Source organism: Opisthocomus hoazin, chromosome 3, assembly GCF_030867145.1.
Source record: "Opisthocomus hoazin isolate bOpiHoa1 chromosome 3, bOpiHoa1.hap1, whole genome shotgun sequence".
In the NCBI taxonomy this organism is placed as follows: Eukaryota; Metazoa; Chordata; class Aves; order Opisthocomiformes; family Opisthocomidae; genus Opisthocomus; species Opisthocomus hoazin.
In genome coordinates, this window is record NC_134416.1 from 3468661 (window position 1) to 3482070 (window position 13410).

The 13410-nt window shown below is 46.5% G+C and overlaps 1 protein-coding gene across 13 annotated transcripts in view; it reads left to right on the top strand.

The window, feature by feature from the left end:
* The first annotated feature begins 7531 nt into the window (after window positions 1-7531).
* The window catches only part of TSNARE1 (t-SNARE domain containing 1), a 553318-nt gene continuing 547439 nt past the window's right edge, over window positions 7532-13410 (top strand). For 4 of the 13 annotated variants that reach the window (XM_075415472.1, XM_075415469.1, XM_075415485.1 and 1 more), the window contains exon 1: window positions 8697-8787. The gene's annotated coding sequence lies outside the window, so the exon portion shown is untranslated. Of the gene's footprint in view, window positions 7597-8325; window positions 8402-8696; window positions 8788-9142; window positions 9169-13410 lie in introns of those variants that run through there. The other 9 variants (XM_075415474.1, XM_075415475.1, XM_075415476.1 and 6 more) reach the window with 6 other exon arrangements.

The window sequence follows — 13410 nt, forward strand, 5'->3', positions numbered from 1 at the left end:
GGGTGCAGGACCCTGCACTTGCCCTTGTTGAACTTCATCAGGTTTCTCTCCGCCCAGCTCTCCAGCCTGCCCAGGTCTCGATGAATGGCAGCACAGCCTTCTGGTGTATCTACCACTCCTCCCAGTTTGGTGTCATCAGAAAACTTGCTGAGAGTACACTCTCACTCTTCATCCAGGTCATTGATGAAGAAGTTGAACAAGACTGGGCTGAGTACTGACCCCTGAGGGACACCACTAGTGACAGGGCTCCAACTAGACTCAGCGTTGCTGATGACAACCCTCTGAGCTCTGCCATTCAGCCAGTTCTCAATCCACCTCACCGACCACTCATCCAGCCCACACTTCCTCAGCTTCCCTAGAAGGATATTATGGGAGACATTATCGAAAGCCTTGCTAAAGTCAAGGTAGAAAACATCCACTGCTCTCCCTTTATTTATCCAGCTAGTCATGCCATCGTAGAAAGCTATCAGATTGGTCCAAGCATGATTTCCCCTTAGTGAATCCATGTTGACTACTCCTGATAACCTTCTTTTCCTCCACTTGCTTGATGATGATCTCCAGAATGAGCTGCTCCATCACCTTTCCCGGGATGGAGGTAAGGCTGACCAGCCTGTAGTTCCCTGGGTCCTCCTTCTTGCCCTTTTTGAAGACTGGAGTGACATTGGCTTTTGTCCAGTCCTCGGGCACCTCTCCTGTCCTCCATGAGGAGGTATAATTGGAGACTGGTTGAGTAATCATAAACACCTTCCCTGTGCTTACTTTTTTGGCATCCACTTATGGGTGCTGGTAGAAGGAGAAGGGCTAAATACACCTGGGTCTGAAAGAACACTGATTATTGAAAAAATTCTTATGTTCAAACAGAATGGGTTTGAATTTCTTACAGTCTTAATAAATACAGCCCTTCCCCTTGACATTGTTCAAATCACAGAATATATAGAGCTGGAAGAGATTTCAGGAGATCATTTGGCTCATCCCTCAAATCATCTGAACCATCACGTACAATGCTTCCACAGATGATTTGTGATTCAATTTGGTTTTGAAAACCTCCAGCAGCAGAAAGTCGAGGCCTTCCCTGGTACTTTGTACAAGTGCTTTACTATGTTTAATACCACTGTGGTGGTTTGACCCTGGCTGGATGCCAAGTACCCACAAAAGCCACTCTGTCGCTCCCCCTCCTCAGCTGGATAGGGAATAAAAATTATGACAAAAGGCTCCTGTATCGAGATAAGGACAGGGAGAGATCACTCAGCAATTACCGTCCCAGGCAAAATAGACCCGACTCGGGGAAATTAGTTTAATTTATCACCAATCAAATCAGAGTAGGATAATGAGAAATAGAACTAAATCTTAAAAACACCTTCCCTCCACCCTTCCCTTCTTTCTGGACTTGACTTCATTTTCAATTTCTTTCCCTCCTCCCCCTGAACGGCACAGGAGGACAGGGAATGGGGGTTATGGTCAGTGCACCATATGTTCTCTGCCGCTCCGTCCTCCTCGTACTCTTCCTCTGTTCCAGCGTGGGGTCCCTCCCATGGGAGACCGTTCTCCACAAACTTCTCCAATGTGAGTCCTTTCCACGGGCTGCAGCTCTTCACAAGCTGCTCCAGCACAGGTCCTTCCCACAGGGTGCAGTCCTTCAAGAACAGACTGCTCCAGCGTGGGTACACCACAGGGTCACAAGTCCTGCCAGCAAACCTGCTCCAGCGTGGGTTCCTCTCTCCACAGATCCGCAGGTCCTGCCAGGAGCCTGCTCCAGCACGGGCTACCCACAGGATCACAGCCTCCCTTGGGCATCCACCTGCTCCAACGTGGCGTCCTCCCTGGGCTCTAAGTGGAGATCTGCTCAACCGTGGACCTCCATGGCTGCAGGGGGACAGCCTGCCTCACCATGGTCTTCTCCACGGGCTGCAGGGGAATCTCTGCCCCAGCGCCTGGAGCACCTCCTCCCCATCCTTCTTCACTGTCCTTGGTGTCTGCAGAGCTGTTTCTCTGACATATTCTCACTCCTCTCTCTATCCTGCTGCAGTTTTTTCCCCTCTTCTTAAATATGTTGTATCACAGAGGCACTACCATCATTTGCTGATTAGCTTGGCCTTGGCCAGCAACAGGTCCATCTTGGAGCTGGCTGGCTCTGGCTCTGTCAGACACGAGGGAAGCTTCTCGCAGCTTCTCACAGAAGCCACCGTTGTAGCTCCTCCGCTACCAAAAACTTGCCATGCAAACCCACTACATTATCTAAATTAAATCTTCTCCCAGTAATCTAAGCCAGTCTAAGCCAATGGCTTCTTGACCTCAGTGGGCATGAAGAAGTTTTTTCTGCTTCTTTTTGCGGCAAGCCTTCATATATCTCAGCAGTAACTCCCATTTCCCCAGATCTTCTGTTTTCTAAATTCAGCAAGCTCATCTCTTCAATCTTTGTTCGTAACTACATTGTCTAGATTTTGGATTTTTCTTGCTGTTGTTCTGTGGACTTTCTCTCCCTGTCTTTCAGTGTGGATGGAAACCTGGACAGAAGTTCAGCTGAGTCCTTATAAACATTGGATAAACTACACTTGCTTTTTGTCAGTGAATCTCCAAAACCTAGTGTTCATCTTCGGTTATTTTTTAAATCTTTCTTTCCAGAATGGAAGGTTTTATTACACTTCTCAGCACAGTATTATTATTAAAAAATGATTCTGCAGTAGCACTTGCAGACTGAAAGCAGGAATCTGTTGCGAGAGATGTAGAACAAATGTGTAGAAAACAATAATTTTTTCCTCCAAAATGTGTAACTCAGGATAAAAACCTATTAACTGAATAAGACCACAGGCAGAAAGGACAACTCTTGACTAATCAGTGGTAGTAACTGCAACTCTAACAACAGGAAACAATTAGAGACTTGATTCTGGTAGTGGAAATTTAGCCTTAAAAGCAGTTAATGAAACAAACATTTATTCTTGTAGAATTACACTGGAAATACACATTTTAAACCCAGATTGTTTTCTTTTTTTCTAGGTATCTACATACCAACTTATATTTCAGGGTTCCTTGTTTCGCATGATGTGCTTACTCGTTTCACAAGTTGTTTTGGGCTGTGCTTTGGATACTGTGGTGACTGTAGATGTCATAGGGAAGAATCGCAGAATCACAGAATGGTAGGGGTTGGAAGGGACCTCTGGGAATCATCTAGTCCAACCCCCCTGCCCAAGCAGGGTCACCTACAGCAGGCTGCACAGGACCTTGTCCAGGCGGGTCTTGAATATCTCCAGGGAAGGAGACTCCACAACCTCCCTGGGCAGCCTGTTCCAGTGCTCCGTCACCCTCAGAGGGAAGAAGTTCTTCCTCATGTTCAGCTGGAACTTCCTCTGCTTCAGTTTGTGCCCATTGCCCCTTGTCCTGTCGCTGGGCACCACTGAAAAGAGTTTGGCCCCATCCTCCTGACACTCACCCTTCAGATATTTATAAGCATATATTAGGTCCCCTAAGAACTAGGTGCTAAGACTTTGACAGCTGAAATCTCCCTCAGTTCACTGTCTGAGATGCTCTCCTTGCATCCTGCTTACTTACAACTCCTGTAGCATGGCTTCTCTGCATCAGACAATTTTTCCTCCTGATTATACAGGTGCAGCAGCAACTGCATTACTGAACCGAGTAAATTATCAGTGGTGTTTTGCCATGGAGTTAAGTGGGATGAGTGATTTGTTGCAACCTCCAAGCTTTCCTCCCCACCAGCCTGGTTTAGCCATGTTCCCTCTCCGTTGTGTTACGTCTGTTGCACTCAGCATGTGCTCCTTTAGCTCTGCCAACATTAGTTTCAATTGCCACTTGTCATCCCTGCTCCGAGCAGTGAGGAGCTCAATTTAATATCGCTAGCTTTCATAAACAAAGCTGATCACTAGGATTACTGAGAGTATTGGACACGCTTTATTGATGAGGTGATTGACTTATCACTGCCTCGGATACAAAGTTTTTTATATTCGCTTGCGGCTTGTATTTTCCTAATTCAGACACAATAATGCATTTCTAGAAAAGGAAGGGTCAAACCCAGTGATGCTAAGATAAATCCAGGCATAATGCCGCTAAAATCCTCAGCTGTTGCAGATATGCCCGGCTGTAACTGATGCAGGAATGCAGTGCAAAGTATTGAAAATGAGCTCTTTACAGCTCGTGATTCCTCCTTGTGACGTACCGGACCTGCCAGATAGTCACCAGCTTGGGACATGACAAAAACATCTGTTTTATGTCAGAATCTGCTAGGTCCCGGAATTCAAGTCTCTTTTGGACTTTAAATAGGCTGAAATAAGGTTGTTCAGGGATTAGCTGGCATTCTCCAGTCTCCTTTTATTGTTGCTATAATATCTTTTTTATTAAATTGCTCACAGGTAACAACATACAGATATGCTGTGATAAGCTTTCCGAGCTGTACTGTTTTCAGGGAAACTAAGGTCACCCTCATGGATCTCTGGAAATAGGAAATAAGAATCAGCTTTCAGACCAACTTCTATTTGTTCTTGTGCTCCTTGCAGTTGACTGGTTTGGTACATAAGGCATATGACTGGAAAACAGCATTTTTATCAAAGAAAAAGGCACTCTTCTAACTGCACAATAGTCACATTAATTCAAATAGAAAAGTTAAGTATTGCTAAAAAACTCAGCTATATTTGGCCTAGCAGTCCATAGAAAAGCTGTAACTCCAGTCCAGATACTGAAAACAGCAGGAAAAAAAAGACAAAGGAGGTAGTAATCGGGGGGGGGGGGGGGGGGGGGGGGAGGAGGGAGTGGGGGGACGCGGGGGAATGAACGATAATTTCTCATTGAGATCTGAAAAGAAATTGGAAGAAATGGAGAAAGAAACTTCTGAAAAGCTTTTGTTTTGCAAAACTGCAGACTTTTTAAGTATAGGAGAAGATGAAAAACTACTCTAAATAAATAGTTCATAGACTATTTTAAAATCAAGAGAAATTTATTTGTACATACTCCAGACAAGTATTCAGGCTTTCTTTTTCATGTTACTGCAGTAATGAGTTGCTTTTTATTCTTCCCTTATTGCTGTATTAGATAAGCTTTGTTGCCGTGTTTACATGGATATTGGGACTGACATAGCAACTACGTGTTAATGGGATAAATTAAGAAGCCATTGATGCTTTCTTGTGATATGTTATTTAATTACCTTTCTTTTCCTGAACCTATCAACACTTCCAGTCAATCCAAAACAGGAGAGAAATTAATAGTAGTTTCAATTTTGTAAGCAGTGATGTTACAATCACAAAACAAATTATAACCTGAGAAATCCACATGACGATCCTCTGTTCTTCATGCAAGTTATTCTTTGTGTTCTTCTGCTCTGTGGAAAAGTCCTGCAGTATTTAATAGGAGTGAAACCCCACCGGGTTATACGTAAGTATGTAATAGGATGTAACACAAATTTATGTTTGCTCTTTTTTTTTTTTTCTTAAACTGAAATTCAACAGGAGATTGTTCTTTTAATATTCTCTACGATATTTGACTATCATAGTTTATAATTTTTTGTAAAATCCTTCATAACGTTTTCATAAGAGCATTAGTTGCTTTATCCTATGTCAAACAAAGAAACTCATTACAGGACATAAAGAGACGGCAGTGGCAATAGAGATTGATGAAAAGCCAGGAGGTATCTTCATAGCGAAATCAAATCAACACAGCTTAGGAAAAAGTAACCTACAGAACAACAGGATAACCTTTCTATAAATACTTTAATAGCATAGCTATTAAAAGGTTATGATTTAAAATGATTCACAGAGTAAACCAGTGAGCCAAAAGGAAACTCCTTTCAAACCCTGGCATAAATCCCCTAGAGACACAGCTAACCGAACTGGATAATCATCTCAGCAGGAAAGAGGTGAAAGCATCGTTGCTGAGTTTATTTAAATTCGGGTAGAGATCCTCTGATGCACGCCATTTCACCTTCATAGAGGAATCAGGGCAGTTTTCCAAAGCAGAAACACGCTGACAACTTCACCCCCGAGTCACCTTCACCAAAGTCCTCCAGGAATGCAGGTCTGACCTCCATGAGTTTCGCTCACCCTGGAACGAAATCACTGCTTCCACCTTGGGAAACGCCATACAGCAGATGGCAAACGGGCAACCTCCTCCCAGTAAAAGATAACAAACACGAAGATTAAACTGTTTAAATAAAGCTTTGGCCCTTAGGGCTTTTGGTCCCCATACAGCTGACCGTACTCTCCAGATCTGTAGATGCTATTGCTATGGGATAGGACAAAGTTGTTAATTGTTTTTTTTTTCTCAATTCAGATAAAGCATCAGCTTGGGTGATGCAAGATGCCTTGCCTGCTTATGCCTGATTTCCACACCATGCCAAAAACCGACCCTTGCCTCTTTATGAAAGCTACAACAGATCAATAAGCAGCTGGTAATAACATGATGCACACAAAATGAAGGCGTGCGAAAGCCCAAATCCCTCAGAAGAAAAGTGTCCCAAGAGAACGCACGGTATTATTATTGTATGAATAACACACTTATCGATTAAGCAGTATTTCTTCAAGTACAAAATGCAAAACCAGCAAGATGCAGACTGCAAACCAAAGCAATCATATGAGTTTTATCTCACTGCAATTTTTATGATTGCTGTCCCTTGGAATATTTTGTCTGTGTCTTCTATTGGCACATGTTTATATATTTCTTTTCTTATTTACTTTCATGAGGCACACACTGAAAGTAAATATGGTTTGTACTGAAAATTACTGAAAATTTTGCACAGTGGTTTTGAACCGCAGTTTATGCTTCTTGCAGGATTAACCTGCTCTTCCTTCCCCTGCAACTGCCCCCCAAAAATACCCAGCAAGACACAGTGTGTTGCATGTGTAACTGTAGTCAGAGGATTTTGCAGATGGCAAGCAAGGCAGCCGTATTTTGTTATCAACGCATTTTTATGGCCCTTTTCCTAAGGGATTTTCTCTAGAGTCCACACAAATAAATGATTTACCAATGCAGCAAAAGACCGGGCAGACTGCTCTGATAGCGGTTTGGTGCTGTAAAACCCTGAAGTTTATGGAGGCTCAGGTGGCCCCTCAGCCCTTTTAAAACTTTTTTTGGCAGGGCTACTGGTGCAGAACTACATTTCTGAAAAGGCGGCCGGCTTGTCAACCCCTTGTTAAAATGAATTGTTGTTTAAAGGCCCTATCAAGAAAATCCTTGCTTTATAACTCCTTTTGCAAAGCGAAGCACCAAGTAAACACGCTGCTGCTTTGCAAATAAAAAGCAAACCCCTCGCAGGTGCAGTGTGAGTTAGACCAAATGCCCTGTGCGCCAGACTGCTCTATCAAAGCCCCTTTTTTCAGTGAACCTCCAGTCTCGGTCTGCAATTCGTAATGTTTTGAAGAGCATTAGTAGCTTTAGTAGCAGCTAGTCGGTGATTTTTATTTATTTATTTCTGCTCCCGCACGTGGTGTGGTAGGCGCTGTGTGACTACAAAGGGCACAAACCTATCCCCAAATTGCTTACGGTACTGTCACGAGTAACGAAGAGTTATCTGTTAATGATTAAAGGAGAACCAGCTCATCCAGGGCTGAAGGGCTCCTCAGCTGTTGAAATCCCAAGGGTGACCACATCGCTCACCGGGTGAGCTACAGGGGGCTATGAGGATGATGAGGGGACTGGAGCATCTCTCCTGTGAGGAAAGGCTGAGGGAGCTGGGCTTGTTTAGTCTGGAGAAGGCTGACAGGGGACCTTAGAAATGCTTCTAAATATCTCAAGGGTGGGTGTCAGGAGGATGGGGCCAGACTCTTTTCAGTGGTGCCCAGTGACAGGACAAGGGGCAACAGGCACAAATTGAAGCACAGGAAGTTTCGTCTGAACATGAGGAAGAACTTCTTCCCTCTGAGGGTGACGGAGCACTGGAACAGGCTGCCCAGGGAGGTTGTGGAGTCTCCTTCTCTGGAGATATTCGAGACCCACCTGGACGCGGTCCTGTGCAGCCTGCTGTAGGTGACCCTGCTTCGCCAGGGGGTTTGGACTAGATGACCCACAGAGGTCCCTTCCAACCCCAAACATTCTGTAATTCTGTGATGGGGCTCCCCACCAGGTAGGTCCCTGTGGCTGGATGGCCGAGGGGAGGCAGCTGAGATGTTTAGACAACTCTTTTCAATAATGATATCTAGGAAGGGAGTACCAGGGCTGGTGGGGAACGGCAGGACTGAGGAGAGAGGGGAGAAGCGAAGGTGCAAGGAGGTGCCAGGGGAAGTACACCGCTACCTTACAGGCCAGAGGAGACCGGACAGCGGGATCCCCAGGAAGCGGAAGCGCAGCTGGGAGCCCGTGAGGGGTGGGGGAGGCTGAGGGGACGGCCGGCGGGTCTCAGGGAAGCGAAGCTCGCCTCGGGGAGCCCGGCCGCAGGGGGAAGATGGGACCCGGCAAGCCTCGAGGGGTCTGGCGGGTCCCCACAGAGGGGCGAGAGGGAGGAGGAGGGCGGGGAACAAACACCGAGACAGGGCGAGAAGTGGGGCGACTCCAGCCCAGCAGCGCCCTGAGGGGAAATGCGCTGAGGGTCGGTGAGCGGGACCGCGGGAGGGGGTCGACCGTCACGCTGGGGACGTCCCCTCCAGGGATTGGTCGTCCTGGGGAAATTGGGCGGAGCGTCGCTTCGCGGTGCCGTCTGGGAGTTGTAGTCCTGGCGTCTTCGGGACTTCAGCGGGCGGGGCGGAGCGAGGGAGAAGCGACCACGTGGTCAAGGGCAGGGCCCGCCGCGGGTCACGTGATGTTTGGGTGCCGGCGGCGGGGCGCAGCCTCACGGCGGCGGGCGCGCGGCGGCAGGTGAGGGGTGCGCGCGCGGTGGCGGCGCGTGCTGGGCCTTCCCCGCCTCCCCGGGCGTGACCCGGACGTGACCCAGGGACGTGGTGGCCTTGTACGGGGAGCGACAGCGGACAGGGCCGGCCTGGCACAGAGCGTGTGTGCGGATTGGGGACAGGGCCGGCCTGGCACAGGGTGTGTGTGCGGGATGGGGACAGGGGCAGCCTGGCACAGGGTGTATGTGCGGGATGGGGACAGGGCCGGCCTGGCACAGGGTGTGTGTGCAGCCTGGGGACAGGGCCGGCCTGGCACAGGGGGTGTGTGTGTGTGTGTGTGGCTTGGGGACAGGGCCGGCCTGGCACAGGGTGTGTCTGCAGCCTGGGGACAGGGCCGGCCTGGCACAGGGTGTGTGTGCGGGATGGGGACAGGGCTGGCCTGGCATAGGGCGTGTGTGTACGGTTTGGGGACAGGTCTGGCCTGGTACAGGGGTGTGAGCAAGGAGGGACACCCGCGCCGAGAGTGCTGTGCTTTCCCAGGGATGATGCTTGTGTCCCATGTGGCCGGTGACCAGGCAAAGATGGGATGTTGCCTCTTGACCACCAACAGTCACTGTGACACTGTCCTGTGGTTGCTTAACACAATGAAACATTGATGTGTCGACCTCCAGTGCGATGGCAATGGTGGGGAACTGTTCCGTGTTGTCATTGAATAACAGGTTTTGGCTCAGTTTTAACCTCACATAGGGTAAACGGTATTTATTTATTTTTATTTCTCTTTCCAGGCTGATTCAGGAAGTTTTAGCCATAAATGAGTCACTGAGGTGGACTTGAAAGTGCAGGGAGAGGAAACAAAGCAAAATTAATAAAATAAATTGCGCCACTTTGTGCAATAGTCCTCGGCTGACTGCGGAAACTTTTGTTGTTGCTTTTGTACTTCAGAGTGTTTGTGGTTCGGAGCTTTTAATGAAAGCTCGCCCTAGCTGCGTGGTACAATTATCCTGCAGCATCTAGTGCTGGAGTGGACTTTGCTGGTGCTGTCTTGTGTTTCCACTGAACTGCTCGGTGTCTTTGTATCAAAAAGCAGAGGGTTTGGAAGCCTAAAAGTGTGCTTTCATTCTTCCACCATCACACCAAATACACGCTGCAAAACCTCTGGTTGTGTGCATTTGAAATACTCTGTGACATTTCCAGCTCGAGCTGTGTCCTCGTGTCTGGGAGCGCCGCGCAAACAAGCGCTCGTCTGTTTGCAAACCTAGGGAGAACACGTGCGTGGGGTGGTGGCCTGAAGTTTTGCTCTTCATGCTTCCTCCTGCTAAATCCTAAATTTTTACTGGGTGCATGGACTGGGACTGGGAGGGCTGGACTAAACTAGGAGGGGGTTTTTTTCCCCTTTTTTTCTTCATCCAGTGGCAATAGCAATAAGGTTCATGTTTTATCCAGCATTTGTCCCTTTTTGCAGGGCGGGTGTTTCCCTTTGCAATGAGTCTGTGAATGCGCACTGCCCCATCCTGCCTTGTTGGTCTCTGTATTGCCGTGGTTTAGGAGTCAATGCAGATGGTTTAGGTCTTTAAATCACCGATGACTCAGGCCAGCTGCTGTCTGGCCCCCTCGATGCCTTCCTGCTGCCTTCCTGCTCTCGCTGTCTTCTCCAGCTGTGATGTCATTTTTCATCTCATTGCCAGCTCAGCCTCCTGCCTTGCTGATTTGCTTGTGTGTGTTAATGGAATTGAACAAAAAAAAAGCCACAATCACCACTGATGTGGCTTTGACAGACATCGGAGAGGCTGAGCAGTGCAACCATGTGTCCTGCTGCAATCCTGACTCCTGGTTCAGGTCTCCATCCCCTTTTCTTCCTGCCATTGTGTCTAAAACAAGGCTGAGCTTTTGAATATGATGTCTCCTTCCTAGAGGGGTATTGGCAGTTGCTTGGTTCAGAGTAGTTTTGTGGTATAATGCTGTGCTGCTGTGGTTTTCCTGGCATCCAGGGTTGCCTCTTGTGCAATGACTGCAAGTTATTTAGCTGAGGTTGGCTAAAGAGACTGTTAGAACAGCGATTTTAATATTAAAATCTTTCACTCGCATCCTCTTGCACGAGAAACCGTACTCCTTTTCTCACAACTTGCTTGTATTGGTCTTTTAAAATTTATTTTATTTTAAACCTCTTGTAATTTACTCCTCGCTATGCAGCTCTCCCCTACGACTGCGTCTTCTTGCCAGCAGGACCCCTGTTCTGGGACTGGAGATCCTCTGCTGAGTGTGGAGAAGAAATAATACTTATGTATCTTGATAAATTTGCACATCCATATTACAGCACTTAAAATCTAATTTAAAAAGAAAAGAGGTAGGCAAGCTGAAAATGAGTGAGTCTGTGCTTCCCCTTGCTTATAAATATATATCAAATGGTATTTTGAACTGCTGGTTCTTCTGGGAATTCAGGGATATTTAAATAGCAAGTGTGAAAGGGTAAATAATATCAAGATAAAAATAATACTTTCAATTCCCTGCCTGTACCATAAACACATTCTGCTAGATGAAAATGGAAAGAACTTTTGGAAAATCTAATTTACTTTTCCCATCTTTGTTATCTTCCTTCATGCTTCAGTTAGTTTGGGCAGTGGGGTGAGTAGGTGGCTCTTGCTTGGCTTTTTGTGGACTTTCTGAGGGTTGTGGGTGCTACAGGGGACCGTGGAAATCTATGATGCCCGAGGGCTTCATGTGGGTGGGAGGAGCCTCAGCTCTTGTTTGATGTAGGGTTGAAATCATCGTCATCAGGATGAAGGCTGCTTGCACTGGAGAGGACTTGTGGATCCAGGTCTGATCCCCCTGAAACTGGATGGATGGATGGATGGATGGATGGATGGATGGATGGATGGATGGATGAATGACCGGGTCCTTCAATGGGGATGTGGTTGGTGGTATCTCAATGGCCACTTAGATTAGGTAGAAGGAAGAAACTGTGAGGGCGGTGAGGCACTGGACCAGGTTGCCCAGAGAAGCTGTGGATGCCCCATCCCTGCAAGTGTTGAAGGCCAGGTTGGATGGGGCTTTGAGCAGCCTGGTCTAGTGGAAGGTGTCCATGCCCATGGCAGGGGGGTAGGAACTGGATGATCTATAAGGTCCCTTCCAACCCAAACCATTCTATGACTCTGTGCGAGCAGATGCGTTTGCCTACGACGTGATCGCTTTGGTCTAAATTTCATCCAGATACTTAAGCATAAGCTTAACTCGCAAAATGAAGCATCAAGTGCCTGCATGCTGGGTTTTGCTGGAGAAATATTGTGAAACTTATCCTCCAGCAGCATCACCAACCCTTCACATTGCATTTTGTTCTATTGCAGCATACTTTTTGACACCTACAGATTCGAAATCTGACCACAAACTTGCGCTGGCCTTGCCAGCAGCAGCGTTAAAATGCTGCAAGGATGATGGGAAGCTCATGTCCATCGCCTGATGTTGAGCGTCCGTAAAACCGATGTATGAAATTCGTGCTATCACCCTACTGCGAAGGAGCATGTGTCCTTTTGCTGTCCGGGAGGTTATGTGTGGTTTTTAATAATATACTGTGTTTCCAAAAGGATGTGGTCAAGAGACGAATCCTATTCTCTTTTTTTTTTTTCCTGCTTGCCTTGCAAATGATCATATGCAAGATTAAAATAATGCTGAAGAGTTAAATTAATCTGATTTAACACTTGCAGGGAGGTTTCTATTTAAAACTCTGCTTTTTCTTCGTAGTGTCACTAGTCAGGAAATTCAGTAGGCAGGTGCCATCTCTTTGTTGCAGCGCATGGGCACGTCTCTGCTTTTCAGTGTTTCTGATGATGGCAAAAATAGCATTCAACTAAAAAAAAAAAAGGGTCAGGCTGGAATTTTTTTTTTCCATGTCCGTTTTGCTTGCGGCACCATTAGAAAGCGAAGATTGCGTTGGTAATCAGTTGCTTCTTTATATGTGTTCTGAAGGTGGGTGCAAAAAAAGAAGAAATGGTCTATCAGAAGGGTTATTTTTTTTTTAAACGCTTCTTCGCTGGGGTGCAGAGCTGTAGGGAAAAGCTCTCTCAAGGACAGTTTAGGTGCGTTGGCTACTCATCTGCTGGGGTGCTGCAATCGAAATCTGTAAAACATTTTCCAACTTCTCCTTGAATGAAGTTGAACTCTGCTGCAATACCTATACTTATTTTTTTTTTTTTTTTAGTAAATTTACTTTTTTTTTTCCCAAAGTAGATGTTCGTGTTGGGTTAGGCTGCGATTTCGTTGCTATCTCGTTCATCTCTTCCCTAAATAAAAGCAGAAAATAGCTGCAAAATGTTTTATGCTCTTCATTGCGTTGAGTTTGTTTAGGTCTTGTTGTGCAGTCACCCCTGCTACAAAGCCACACGTTGCAAAAACAGGATTTTTTTGAGGTTATCAGGGACTTTATTTGTTCTCCTTCCTCTGCTGCATACGTTTATTAGATTGTAGTCTTGAATAACTTGGCCATGTGGGTTTTTTTCCACTGTAGGACTCCTTCATCATCTGGTGCATGGAGTAAAGCAGTGCAGGAGGCAGCCGTGCTGTAGGATTTTATTCCAACCCTCTTGTGCTGTAGGTTGCCATAGTCCTCATCTCTGTAAAATGAAACATTTTCTTCTTCCGTGAGGGATTTTGATCATGC